We start from the raw sequence: 13,471 nt of genomic DNA on the forward strand, positions 1-13,471 counted from the left end.
TCTATTCTATCCTATGCTTCCACACCACGGTCCTAGTATTAAACAAAACGTAGTGGTTATGGGTATTTGTATACTGTATTTGGAGACAGACAGTCTAAAATAAATAATCCACAAAGTGGAAAAAACAAAACAAAACAAAAAAAAACAAAACAAAACAAAAAAAAAAAAACTATGGTCCATTTCTTTCAGCAAGTGCAAGGGGAATAACACAGCTGGATACAGATTACTCTTAAAAATAGCAATACACTCTCAGAAACGTGCCTTAGTCTTTGTACCTTAACATTGGACGTGTATAAAACTTACACATGACAAAAAATGATAGTATAATTGGACAGCTACATAAATATGGGGTATTAAATAAAGTGTAGATTTCATTATGTATTTCAATAAACATATAGATTGACCCCCCCCTTCACCTTCACCTTCACCTTCACCAATAATAATAATAATAAGAAGAAGAAGAAGAAGAAGAAGAAGAAGAAGAAGAAGAAGAAGAAGAAGAAGACCCTTTGGATAATATATTTTAATGTCTTTCCAAATTTTTGGCTCCCCTTTTTTTTCTGCCGTGTTGATTTATTGACAATCAATCACAATATACCATTTCTAAAATATTATACATGTGACTAGAGACAATAAAACAATTAATTACATTATAAGTTTAGCATCTGTTTTGAAGCATAAAAAAATACATGTCACAGAATTCTTTGCGGCGGATTGAAAGCCAACTTCCTTTCTTGCGCAGTGTCGATGGCTAGGTTCGTTGATGTCAATGCTATGACAACAGCAGTGAGGTTGGCGAGACATTGGAGCGAAATGTGAATGGTCATGTTACCAACTGTAATGTACATCTACAGATAGGCCGGTTTTGAAAAAGAAGGAGAACAGACAACGTTTATAATTTATTTTTTAGTAAAAGCGAAGAAAAACAGTGTAAAATTCATATAAGGCATCATCCCCCGAGTTTATTAATTTTTGGCCTTTTGCTGGTTCATAACAGGTGGCTTAGCCTACCTACCTGTTCACTGAACTTATTGTCAACACATGTCGATGTCATTTTCAACTTTCTGCGTGTCGTTAATTTAACATTTTGTGACTCTGATTTTGTTTTTTTTGTGAATATTTATTTATTTATTTATTTATTTTGGAGCTGAGCAAAAATCAAAAGAATACGATAAATGACTTCTTTGGAAATTTGTCCAGGTACGGTGTCTATTTATACTTTTTTGTTCACTATTTAATATTCAAAGGAATGGACTTCAATATCCCTTATATTTGAGTATTTGAGCATCAAAAGAAACGTATCACTTATATTTGGATAACATTAACTAGATGTGATCGAAAAATGACTCTGTTTTAGAGCAGGTGTAGGGACTTTTTATTGTGCTGATTAACAATTGACATCACGAAGATGCTGCAAAAAGATCTGTCGATCTTGGGCAGGTGTTGTGACTGGTCTCGCAGTTCGTGGCCTGTCATTGACAGAGTGTGTCTGGATTACCGTCTGGCCAGGTTTTAAATAGCTGGCTGGAGTGTGAGCGCCCAAGATGGCGAGCCACAGTACGCTGCCCTTGTCCAGCCTCCAACATGCCGATTGCACGAAGGCGCTGCTGTCTTGACAGACGTGGCATCTTGTTTTTTATTTCTGTGATTTTTTTTTTTTAAGCTTGCAATCCAACAACTGAAATCACTCCACATCCAGTGTCCAATCAGCGGTCTCACTAATTAGGTGATTAAGTGCTTATGCCTCAGTCAGTCACTCAAGCGTGTCATGGTCAAGGATGAATGATCGAGTGATTAAAAATAAACCAAAAATATTTTGACAATGTCCGTCATTTATATACCTTATTTTTTTTTCCAAAATAAATGTGTTATAATAGTGATGTGTCTTTTGATGCTAATCCGTTCAATATGTCAGTTGTAGTTCAATTTTATATTGCTCAACAATGTAAGTTTTCAGGTCTTCTAGTAGAGTAATTCACAGCCAACTTTCCATATATTTCTAGTAAAATAATATGAATAATGTAGGATTACGAGATTAACCCTTTATTAGCTGCCTTTATTCTACATACACAAAATCAGATTTGCTTCTGTTGAACAGAATCCTCAGTCATGTTATACATTTATCATTCAGGGGTACAAGATAATACTGGGGATATACTGTATAACCCACTTACCTTACTGCTGATCAAGGCAAATGGATATTAGCACTTCCAAAAATATGATTTAGTACAAGGGGCACATGCTGGTTAAAACTACAAATACAATATAACTGAGTGTGATAGATTACTGTCCTTATTTCAGCCCAGAAGAGAAATAGTGTTGGAGGCATGTCGAACCTATCTTTTGCAAGATTTTTTGTGTCTGATCACTATTGAGACGCATATATCAGATTGGATGCGGAAGTGCTTTTTAGGTCATACTGTAGAGCTCATGATAATTGAGCCAAGGGTCACCAGTTGATTTTAGCAGCACAGTACCACACAGCAGATACACAGTTGGAGTAAGAACACCAGACATTAGCCCTGTGGCATTTCCAGTTTCAATATAAATACCCACTTTTCACTAGGTAGCTGTTCAGGAGAATTGTCTTCCCTTCAAATATGTAACAAAATACATCCAGTATAACAAATAAAATAATAAAACAACCAAAGTGTTCATCCCTGACCTTTTATGAGCGCTACATTCATAAGCCCCCCCCCCCCCAAAAAAGTTGAATAGTAAACAGCACTAAAATAATTGATGCTCATACACTAATTTACAGCATCACAAACACTTATTTTTTATCTACAGTAGTTTTATAAAATATACAGAATTGGTGTTATGTACCACCAAGATTCTCTGTATCAGTAAATATGAATCAGCTGGGTTATAAAAGAAGCCATATTCATATTAAAATGATTGCATTGGTTTTGGAGAAGGGCTCCACAAAAGATAACAATGCAGCGTTTCCACAGGAACACCTCTTGCATTGAAAAAAGTGGCCTCCTGACATTATAATCATATATACTCTAAAAAGAGAGGATTAGGCCTATGTGATGGACCGATATAGAAGAAGTAATTCTTTAGATGGTCTACACGATGATCATTTGGTTTCTGACATTAGGACCTCCGTTTTTAGCCAACTTACTTGTTAGTGAAAATAATTATCAGAAAGTACAATTAGGTAGGAGTTTTAGTATTCTTGAAAAAATATGGTAGTGCCTGATATGAAGAGATTCCAGTATTGAAGAGCGTTTTATTACTGCTCCTAACACTAGTTTTAATCTGTGAGTCTATGCAAGCCTAGCATAGGGAGAGTTTGGAGAACAATTGAAACTACTGCTGTATAGCTAGTTGAGGAATTCAATTCTATTTTTGCTAGTTAATTAATATGTTAATACCGTAACAGTATATTTATAAACACACACACACACACACACACACACATTGTTAGAAATTCAAAATGCCAAAGTCTGGACAGCCCTGCCATGAAGGAAAAAACAACTACTCATTTTTGGTTCAATGTTCTCTGCAATTGAACATAACCAACTATTCTGTCACCTACTAGAACTTGTGAAAGCTTGGCAAACTTAGCTCTTTATAATATAATATAATTTGTAGAGGATGTGTTAAGAAACTTGGTATCCAGAGCTAGTGAGGTGTGAATCAGTTTTGCATGGAATATGATCCATTTGTGAGATCACGGCACCAACGTTCTTTAGAATATAGTTCAAATTATGCCGTTGCTGTAATGTGTGCCAAAGTCTCATTAGAATTCAGCTGTAATATCAGCATTGCTTACTGTAATTCATACCATACCATTCATACCTGGAGGGCATTTCAGATTTCATATTTATGCAATGCCAACTGATTAGGTGTGAACAAAATTAGTCTTTCCTGGTTTCCTGTACTGTGTATAGTTCTCAAGTCCATTGTTTACAAAATTAAAAGAATACTGTACATCAAAAGGACATGTAAAACCTGCAGCTGGGCACTAATTTATTTCAGTTAGTAATGCAGTGTCAGAATAAAATGATTGAAAATGTTACATTAAAAGATGTGTCCAGCTGTAACACAGACTGAATACTAGCTCTGCATGTGTCTTTTCATGGGTTTTGGATAGTACTTCTAAATTAACAATACAGTCAGCACTCGGATACACGACACCCAGATACACATCAGTCACGTTTTACCGTCCTTGTATTAAGAATAAAATCAATCCCCATTTTATATATATATATACAAAATGCATGATGGGTGTTCACAAGCGGACGAAGCTACAAACAGCCACACCTACGTAAAGGTTTCACTTCTGCAAAGAACATTTCTGTTTATTCTCTTTAAACATATTTCTTTTGATTAAGACACACAATGAGCCAGATTGCAGCAGGGATGCATAATATTTGCTCTAATCAACATTTTGGCTGAGGCTTGTTTGAGCCGCTGGACAAAGCGATTCACTTTAAAAATTACAATGTGGAGGTCAGAATTCAACCACCCTTATCTGAGTGAATCATTTGACAAATACTGTATCCTGGGAGTGGGATCCTTTGAATATATATATATATATATATATATATACACACACACTGAGTGTACAAAACATTAGGAACACCTTCCTAATATTGAGTTGCACCCCCTTTTGCCCTCAGAACAGCCTCAATTCATCAGGGCATGGACTCTACAAGGTGTTGAAAGTGTTTCACAGGGATGCTGGCCCATGTTGACTCCAGTGCTTCCCACAGTTGTGTCAAGTTGGCTGGTAGTGGATCTCTACTCCGAATAGCTCGTTCCATCTCATCCCACAGATGCTCAATTGGATTGAGATCTGCTGACTGGGCAGGCCACTGCAGTAAGCTGAATTCACTGTCATGTTCGTGGAACCAGTCCTGGACAATCCTAGCCTTGTGGCATGGGGCATTATCCTGCTGAAAAAATCCATTAGCAGATGGATACACTGAGTGGCAATGATGTTCAGATATCCTGTGGCATTCAAACATTGCTCCACTTTTATCAAGGGGCCCAATGTGTGCCATGAAAACACACCCCACACCATCACACTACCACCACCAGCCTGCAGTGTTGGCACGCGGCATGATGGATGCATGTACTCATGTGATTTTCTCCATACCCTAGCTCTCCCATCAGCGTGAAACAGCAAGAACCGGGATTCATCAGACTAGGCAATGTTTAGCCATTCCTCCAGTGTCCAGTGTTTTCATTCCTTAGCCCACTGCAACCGCAGTTTCTTGTCATTTGCTGAAAGAAGTGGAACTCTGTTAGGTCGTCGGCTGCCATACTATTCGTGTCAAGGTACGACGAGTTGTGTATTATTTTATGGGTCTTTCGGCACCAATGTTGTACTGGACTGTCAGTTGACTAACTGTAGCCCGTCTCTTGCTCGGCACAATTCGTGTCAGCCTCCTTTGGCTTCTTTCATCAATTAGCCGTTTTTGACCACTGGCCTGCCCTTGGCTGGATGTCCTTTGGGTGGTGGACCATCCTTGATACACAAGGGAAACTTGAGCGTGAAAAACCCAGCAGCATTGCAGTTCTTGACACACTCAAACCGGCGCGCCTGGCACCTACTACCATACCCCGTTCAAAGGCACTTAAATCTTTTGTCTTGCCCATTTACCCTCTGAATGGCACACATATACAATCCATGTCTCAATTGTGTCAAGGCTTAAAAATTCTTCTTTAACCTGTCTCCCCTTCATCTACACTGATTGAAGTGGATTTAACAGGTTACATCAATAAGGGATCACAGCTTTCACCTGGATTCACCTCGTCAGTCTATTTCATGGAAAGAGCAGGTGTTCCTAATGTTTTATACACTCAGTGTGTGAGTGTGTATATATATATTTGGATTCAAACACAGGCTCCCTTGAGAAAGATATGTACAACATATCGAAACGTTGGGCAGCTGGCTCTTTGAGCTAAAATATATATATATATATATATATATAGTCTGAGAAAAAGGAAAACTGCTGTGTACCAAAATCAATAAGAAAAAAAAAGAAAAGGATATTTCATGTACTTAAAAAGGTAGAATAATTGATTAAAAAATCAATTATCAGGACTTTTCGGACTACAAATCCTTCATCGGCTGAATACAAAAAAACAGTGCTTTAAGAAGTTGATAAGTTGATAAAAAACAAACAAGTAGTCTTTTAAACAAAATTCCAGAATGTTGATGATGATGATGATGATGATGATGATGATGATGATGATGATGACCTCAGAATAGAATGTTCATTCCAAATGGCTCCAAAGTGCCTAGTTTGAAAATAAGTTCACATTCCTTTTGTTTTTTTGAATTCAGCCGATGAAGGACTTGTAGTCCGAAACGTCCTGATAATTGATTTTTTAATCAATTATTCTACCTTTTTAAAATATAACACACTCTTATTCAAATAACCACCCAGGTAAAGAGAAGTTTGAGAAAATAAGCATCCAGGCAATATTTCGAGCAAATATGGTAGGTTAACTGAACAGCAGTGCCAAGTTAACCACGCCACGGTCCTTGTCAGTTCTCTACTAATTCATCTACTAATTGCTCAGTTGATTATCCTCAGGCAATATCTAACAATACCCTTTATTTTGATCTGTCATTCGATATGTGACTTTTTGATGACTTTTCTGGATGATAAAAACATAACACTTTTAGATATTGGCTTCACATTTAATACACAAATGTATTCTATGATTCTCTAGGTCAAGTTTAATCATTGGTGTTGTACAATAAAAATGAACCCCTAAAATTGTGGTAGTATAACATGCTTGGTATATATAGTTAATAATAATTCGGTCCTAGTTTCACTTATTCTGTTTCATTAGAATGAGGCGGTCTTTTGCAAACATAATTTGGAGGCTTGTAGTGAACATGAGCAATGGTGAGTTTTTATTAAAATGCCAAACATGACTGCAATGTTTCTTTCTAAATACAGTACTCATTCTAACCACCTTGTTTCTGTATTCTCTGCAACTACACACAATGCAAAATGCAGAGCTGTGTAAGTAACAAAGACCCTAGTACAGGAATTTCCCAGAACTGGCATCTTTCTCTTTGTGTTTTGTAGTCGGGAAGAATGTCTCTGTTTAAAGCCTGGGACTGGTGGCCCTCGTCAGTGGGGCAAGAAGAAGAATTTGACCAAGGCTGCTTATGTGTGGCTAATATTGACAACAGTGCCACAGGACATGGTAGGTGACTACGTACATCTAAGTATCCTTTCTTAAGGTTGTTTTTAAAATTGTGATGTACAGGTGTAGACCTGTCTGGTTTTGGCACCTGCTGCACTACGGTTTACAAAGTAGACTATTGTACAAACAGGCTTTAAAATCAAACAAAACTAATTAGCCTGCATCATTTATCCAGGAGCTAAATCCACCATCAGATAAAACAGATATATGAAAATGCATTCAGTTGCCTCGTGCTGCCACTTTGACAAGATAAACCCGCTGATTTATAAATCTCCACAAATTAAACGAAACACATAATTGGCACAAAAATACCTCCAGTACATTTAAACCAAAAATGTTTATACTCAGCCAATGGAAACCACACTCTATTTTCCTGAGAAGTGAGAAGGTATAATTTGAACTGCAATATAACTTGAATGCTTGAATGACCTAGGATTTAATTCATTCTGATAGGACTTGAATAGCATGGTATTGACATAAAATGCCTGCTCTGGGTAGACATCTGTATAATTATCCTACACAATAAACTGTAATTGTACGGGGAATTGAAAATAGCATTTCTCAGATTATCTAGGCTCCCTTAAACTCCCTTAAGGAGTTTTCACCATGGAAACTGCATGCTCTGCCATTTTAGTTTTTATCCTTTGAATCTGCTTCCATTTTACTAGTTAGCATATACCTGTAAAACCATTGCAAGTCTTATTGTTATCAAAGTAAACTGGGGGAAAAAATGATCTTGTCTATACTACTATTCATTCATTATGCAAACCACAAGATACAATTACATTTTAAATAGGCACAAAACATTTGTTGATGATTAAATTAAAATGAAAGTGTACTCTACCTAATCAGGTAATTATGTAAATTTACTATATTTATATTGGCACTTGATGTAAAGCTGAGCAAGCTGCAAGTCTTTACCTTAATAGTGTTCCCTACATCTGATTGTCAATGTTTCCATAGTGAAAAAAATTGCTTGCAAAATATTTGCATTTCTCTAAATAATAGTTCTATTGTATTTCAACTCATAGCTCATAGTCTACCCAACCTGCCTTACTCAACTGTGAAGGACTTTGAAAGGGCCCCTTTGTCAAAACATTTAGTTCATTTCTATTACTGAGTGAAGATACGAGTATTTTAAGAAATGTTGGCACTTTAGACATCATGAACTAACGCCCTTTAATGTAACCACAGAAAAAGCCCCTTCCCCTTTAGCATGGACAAAATAAATTGTCTTGTGAAGACTGCAATGATGATACTTTACATTACATGTCTCTATTTACAATTGCATGTGTTATTAATCTAATACAACCACATGTAATTATAAAATGTGCTAGAACTGTTGATGCATACTGAGTTATGACGAAATACAGAAAAAAAAACACTCCTCACATGTGGAGGGCCTCATCCGTACCACAGTGTTCAAATATGGTTGTGTTAAAAAATGTCTTTAACAGATAAGATCATTTTGGGAAGCTGCATGGGGTTCCTACGAGTGTATGTGCCAAATCTGTCTAAACCAGGAGAGGCACTGATCCCAGAAGAGCAGCTGGTGGAGGTGCATCTCAGGGATCCCATCATACAAATGGAGGCTAGGTCACTAAGCAATGAGTTGCACTTCAGCTTGACTGTGAAGTGATCATAAACTGGTGTACTATGGTAAGCTTCCATCATCTTAAGAGAAGTGATGTTTATTTAGTACTTGATTTAACCCTGGAAGCATTAGACTAGCAAATCAGATATAATTTAATAATGTGTAAAGTATACTGTTTCAGTCTAAATATTTATAATCACACTATCATAGGCAGTTCAAAAGATGTATTAAGTCTTGCAAAGTTAGTTATTGAGTGAAAAAACATCTTTATATTATCAAGACATTGTTTCACTTGTCATGAAATAATTTATGTATCATATCTGATTTTAAGATTCTAGAACATTGGTAAAATCTGGAAGATTAATGTTTTTTAGTGATTTAATTAGCTGAGCTATTTAGTGGTCATTACGAGCAATTTCATCCTATTTTTTTTGATAACTCCAAATCGTCATGCTGCTCAATGCAGGATTAAAAAAAAAAAAAAAAAAAAAATATATATATATATATATATATATATATATATATATATATATATATATATATATATATATATATATATATTATAACTTTTAATATAAACATAGCAATTATAAGCATTATCTATGTCTTTCTCAGAAATGTTCCCTTACAGTTTAAAAACAGAACACATACTGTAGCTTGTAGTCAAACTAAGGCATTGTATAAAAGTAATATTTATATTTTCCCATTTTTAATGTCATTAACTGTTTATCGATTATATATAATATAATGTATTCTACATTCACTGTTTACCATTACTGTATTTTATAGTTACATTTACAGAAGAATATTTTTGTGTGTGTGCTAATCCATATGTTGTTTCCTTTCAGTGGTACAGAAAATCTTCACTTGGCCGTTTTGCAGCCCAGAAAGCTGTCTGTGTATACAGTCTCTGGTAAAATCTGAAATATTTCTTATTCTCAGACCAGGCTATGATTTTTGTGACTTAAATATTTTTTCCAAAATTTCTGGGGTTAATATTTGTGAAATACTGTACATGTTAAAAAAAATACATAATATGAAAGGGTAATATTTTGTGAACCCTAGAAAGGAGCTACATTTTCCTTTTACAAGCAACGGTGCAAATTGCATTTTGGTGTAAAGACCTATAAATCTTGCCCTTGTTTATTTAAAAAAAATGCATTGATGGCTTCATTTGAATGTTGTCTGTTTGATACAGTCTGTAAACTCTGTTATGTACAAATCTGAGCATGGCCATTTAGCTTCTGAATACATTTCAAGAATGGTTCGAATGTCCCTGCACTAATAACATTTTTTTTTTTAATTTACCATCTTTTGTAAATTGTAATATTCATATAACTTAGTTAATTTTAAAACAGTTAGGCAGTCATTGTATAGTGTTTTATAGAAACCCTTATAAAAGCATAGATAAGCTTTGCAAAGCCCAGGGAGTTATGGTAAGGCAAGTTAATGGAGTCATGTAATGTGCTTTCGCAATGTTTAATCAGTTGAATGTAATATATTGATTGTTTTCCCTTCATGATTAATACTGTAAATCTAATGACAGTCAATAAACAAACAAAAACAACACACATATGGTGAACTTTTAGCTGCCACGACTGTCATTACATTTATGGTATTAATCATGAAGGGAAAACAACCAATCTAGTTTATTCAATTGATTTAAATACTGAGAAAGCACATTACTTGATTCCATTAACTCCCATTGAGGGGGTAGACATAATGAGTATTAACTTTTCCCTTTATGATATTCTGTTACAGGAACAACTGGCACTATAGATCATGGAAATCGATACCAGCTAAGACTAATATATTAGCACAGTCTTCAGAGAACGGCTTGTAACATGGCCTATGGCCCTTTTGGTGGAGTCAGAGGTAAGTCAAGCGCCAAAGAGATCATTTTGTTTTCATTTTGGGAAAGCAATGTTTTTTTTTTTTTTTTTATTTCTTGAAGAATTCAGATTATATATTGCTGCTGATTGAATTATCATGTGTCACATTGATGTCTAAAGGCCAAGGTAATAGCTCATGAACAAAATGACATATTAGTAATCCTGTTATACCACTTTATTTTTATGATCCTACTTTTAGGTAGCACATTTATATATGACTTCAGATGGACTGGACTTAAAAAAAAAGAAAGTGAATTGCACTTAACAGTTGCAGTTTACATGGCAAATAAAATCCTGTTCAAATCCAATCACTAAGCATTAGGATTCATAAATCTAATCATGTAACTAAGCAATGAAATTTGAGAATCAAGTTGAAGTCTGCTGACACAATAAGCAGCACAGTAAGATGCTATGCAGTGATGAAGTATTGAAGAGATTGTTCATGATAAGGTTGGAGACCAAAATGTAAACTTTTACATTGATGATACTGCATCTGATTTAAACTAATAATGACACATTTGACTTTTTTCCAGGATGGATCTGCTTACTATCTTCCTTATCTTAGTCCGTTGCTTAAAACATGTTAGTGCAGTACACCACAGACTCCAAAAATACCAGACAATGAACAGGTGCAAACCTACAGAATTTGGAAATATTGAAAAATAAATGGAAATGGGAATAGATGTACACATTTTATGATAATTCACTTTCATTGCGATTCCACACTGTACAAACAAACACATGAAGTGTCCGTTGACAGCATAGCAACAGCACCCTGTCGCAGAGCGGAATAACTGATTTGGTTAAAGTCAACTTAATTTTTGTAAAATAAAACATTTGATCTTAAAATACATAAAGACCAAAGCACTTTCTATATAATAACAACTATAGGACAAGTCAAGTATACTTGACAACAATAGTTTCCCTTGTTAGTATAACGTCTTCAAGACTGTTATCACCTGCTATTTGTCTGGTGTTTCGAGTGGAGTAATCTTTCCTAAACTAAAGTGTATTTAGTTTAGGAAAGATTACAGTGCTGAAAGGGTTAAGTTAATTTAATGTTTGTTGAACTGGCCAAAACAATAATTAGGAATAGGAGGATATTTTGCATTCAGATCAATACTTTTGTACGGCTGCACTTGATTTCCAGCCTGCTGGTTCAAATTATTTCAACAAAAAGGCTTTTATTTTGTATTGCTCTGCTTGAGTAACTGACATAAACACAATGTTGACTTTGGATGTTTTTTTTTCTTGATAATGCTGTTTTCATCATAAAACAAGTTTAGGAAACTAGTCATTGCTTTTCTTGGAGCCTGGTTGCCTGATGATGGCCGTTGCACAGAACCAAAGCTTCACTGTCACTGGCAAACATTATAGGCTAAATAAGCTAAATTGATTCCAGAAATTGTAAAACTTGAAATTAAAAGCAGGTTTATGTGCTGTACTGGGCAGACTATATTGTAAAACAAAACAAAACAAAACCAAAAAATAGATTATTTACAAAAATTACTTAAAAAAAAATGCTAATGTGATTATACAGTAAATGTATATGTGTAAAGATATAGGATTGAATGTTTAAAGGCATGTTAGATTCATGTTTAATGCTTGGTACCATTTGAACTAATAGATTTGATTCACTTCAAAAAGGTATAACGCTATAGAGCATGGGTGAGGAACAAAAAAACACATTTCAAATGCAAAGCTGAATTTAACAATAAAGGGGGAGGGGTTGTGAATGGGTTACTGAAACTACTTTGGGTTGGAGAAACGATTTAAAAGCTTAAGAACTCAGCCTGACATGTTTGCTTACTTGTCCTGTATTATTCCTGTTCACTAATGGGCGTTCCTCTTTTAGAGCATAGTTGCTGGCAGCCGGATGAGAATTAACCTCTATCAATGGCTAGTTACTCTAAAAATGACTGATCCCAAAAACTCAGTTAAGTAATGTGTATACGAAGAAGCAGCGAACAAAGGGCTTATTCATTCATTCCAGGATTTATAAATAACTTATTTTGTAATATATATATATATACAGTGCCTATAGAAAGTCTACAACCCCTTAAACTTTTCTCACATTTTGTTGTGTCAGTGCCTCAGAGTTTCATGCATTTAAATGAGGATTTTTTTCCACTTATTTACACACCATACTCCACACTGTTAAGGGGAAAAAAGTTTTAATTGAGAAAAAAATTATATATTAAAAATACAAAACTGAAAGATCATAATTGGATAAGTCTCCACCGCCCTGAGTTAATACTTGGTGGAAGCACCTTTGGCAGTAATTACAGCTGTGAGTCTGTTGGGATAGGTCTCTACCAACTTTGCACACCTAGATTTGGCAATATTTGACCATTCTTCTTTACAAAACTGTTCAAGCTCTGTCAAGTTCCTTGGGGAGCGTTGATGGACAACAATGTTCAAGTCATGCCACAAATTTTCGATTGGATTTAGGTCGGGGCTCTGACTGGGCCACTCAAGGACATTTACCTTTTTCTTCCTTAGCCACTCCAGTGTAGCTTTGGCTGTATGCTTTGGGTCGTTGTAATGCTGAAAGGTGAACTTCCTTCCCAGTTTCAGCTTTCTTGCAGAGGGCAACAGGTTTTCCTCAAGGACTAATCTGTACTTTGCTCCATTCATTTTCCCTTCTATCCTGACCAGTGCCCCAGTCCCTGCCGATGAGAAACATCCCCATAACATTTTGCTGCCACCACCATGCTTCACAGTAGGGATGGTGTTCTTTGGTTGATGCACTGTGCTGGGTTTGTGCCAAACATAACGCTTTGCATTTAGGCCAAAAAGTTCT

General features: G+C 35.6%; 1 pseudogene; it reads left to right on the forward strand.

The window, feature by feature from the left end:
• Positions 1-7,070: 7,070 nt before the first annotated feature.
• Positions 7,071-13,471, forward strand: part of LOC117972376 (protein PTHB1-like) — a 52,815-nt pseudogene continuing 46,414 nt past the window's right edge.

Source organism: Acipenser ruthenus, chromosome 3, assembly GCF_902713425.1.
Source record: "Acipenser ruthenus chromosome 3, fAciRut3.2 maternal haplotype, whole genome shotgun sequence".
Lineage (NCBI taxonomy): Eukaryota > Metazoa > Chordata > Actinopteri > Acipenseriformes > Acipenseridae > Acipenser > Acipenser ruthenus.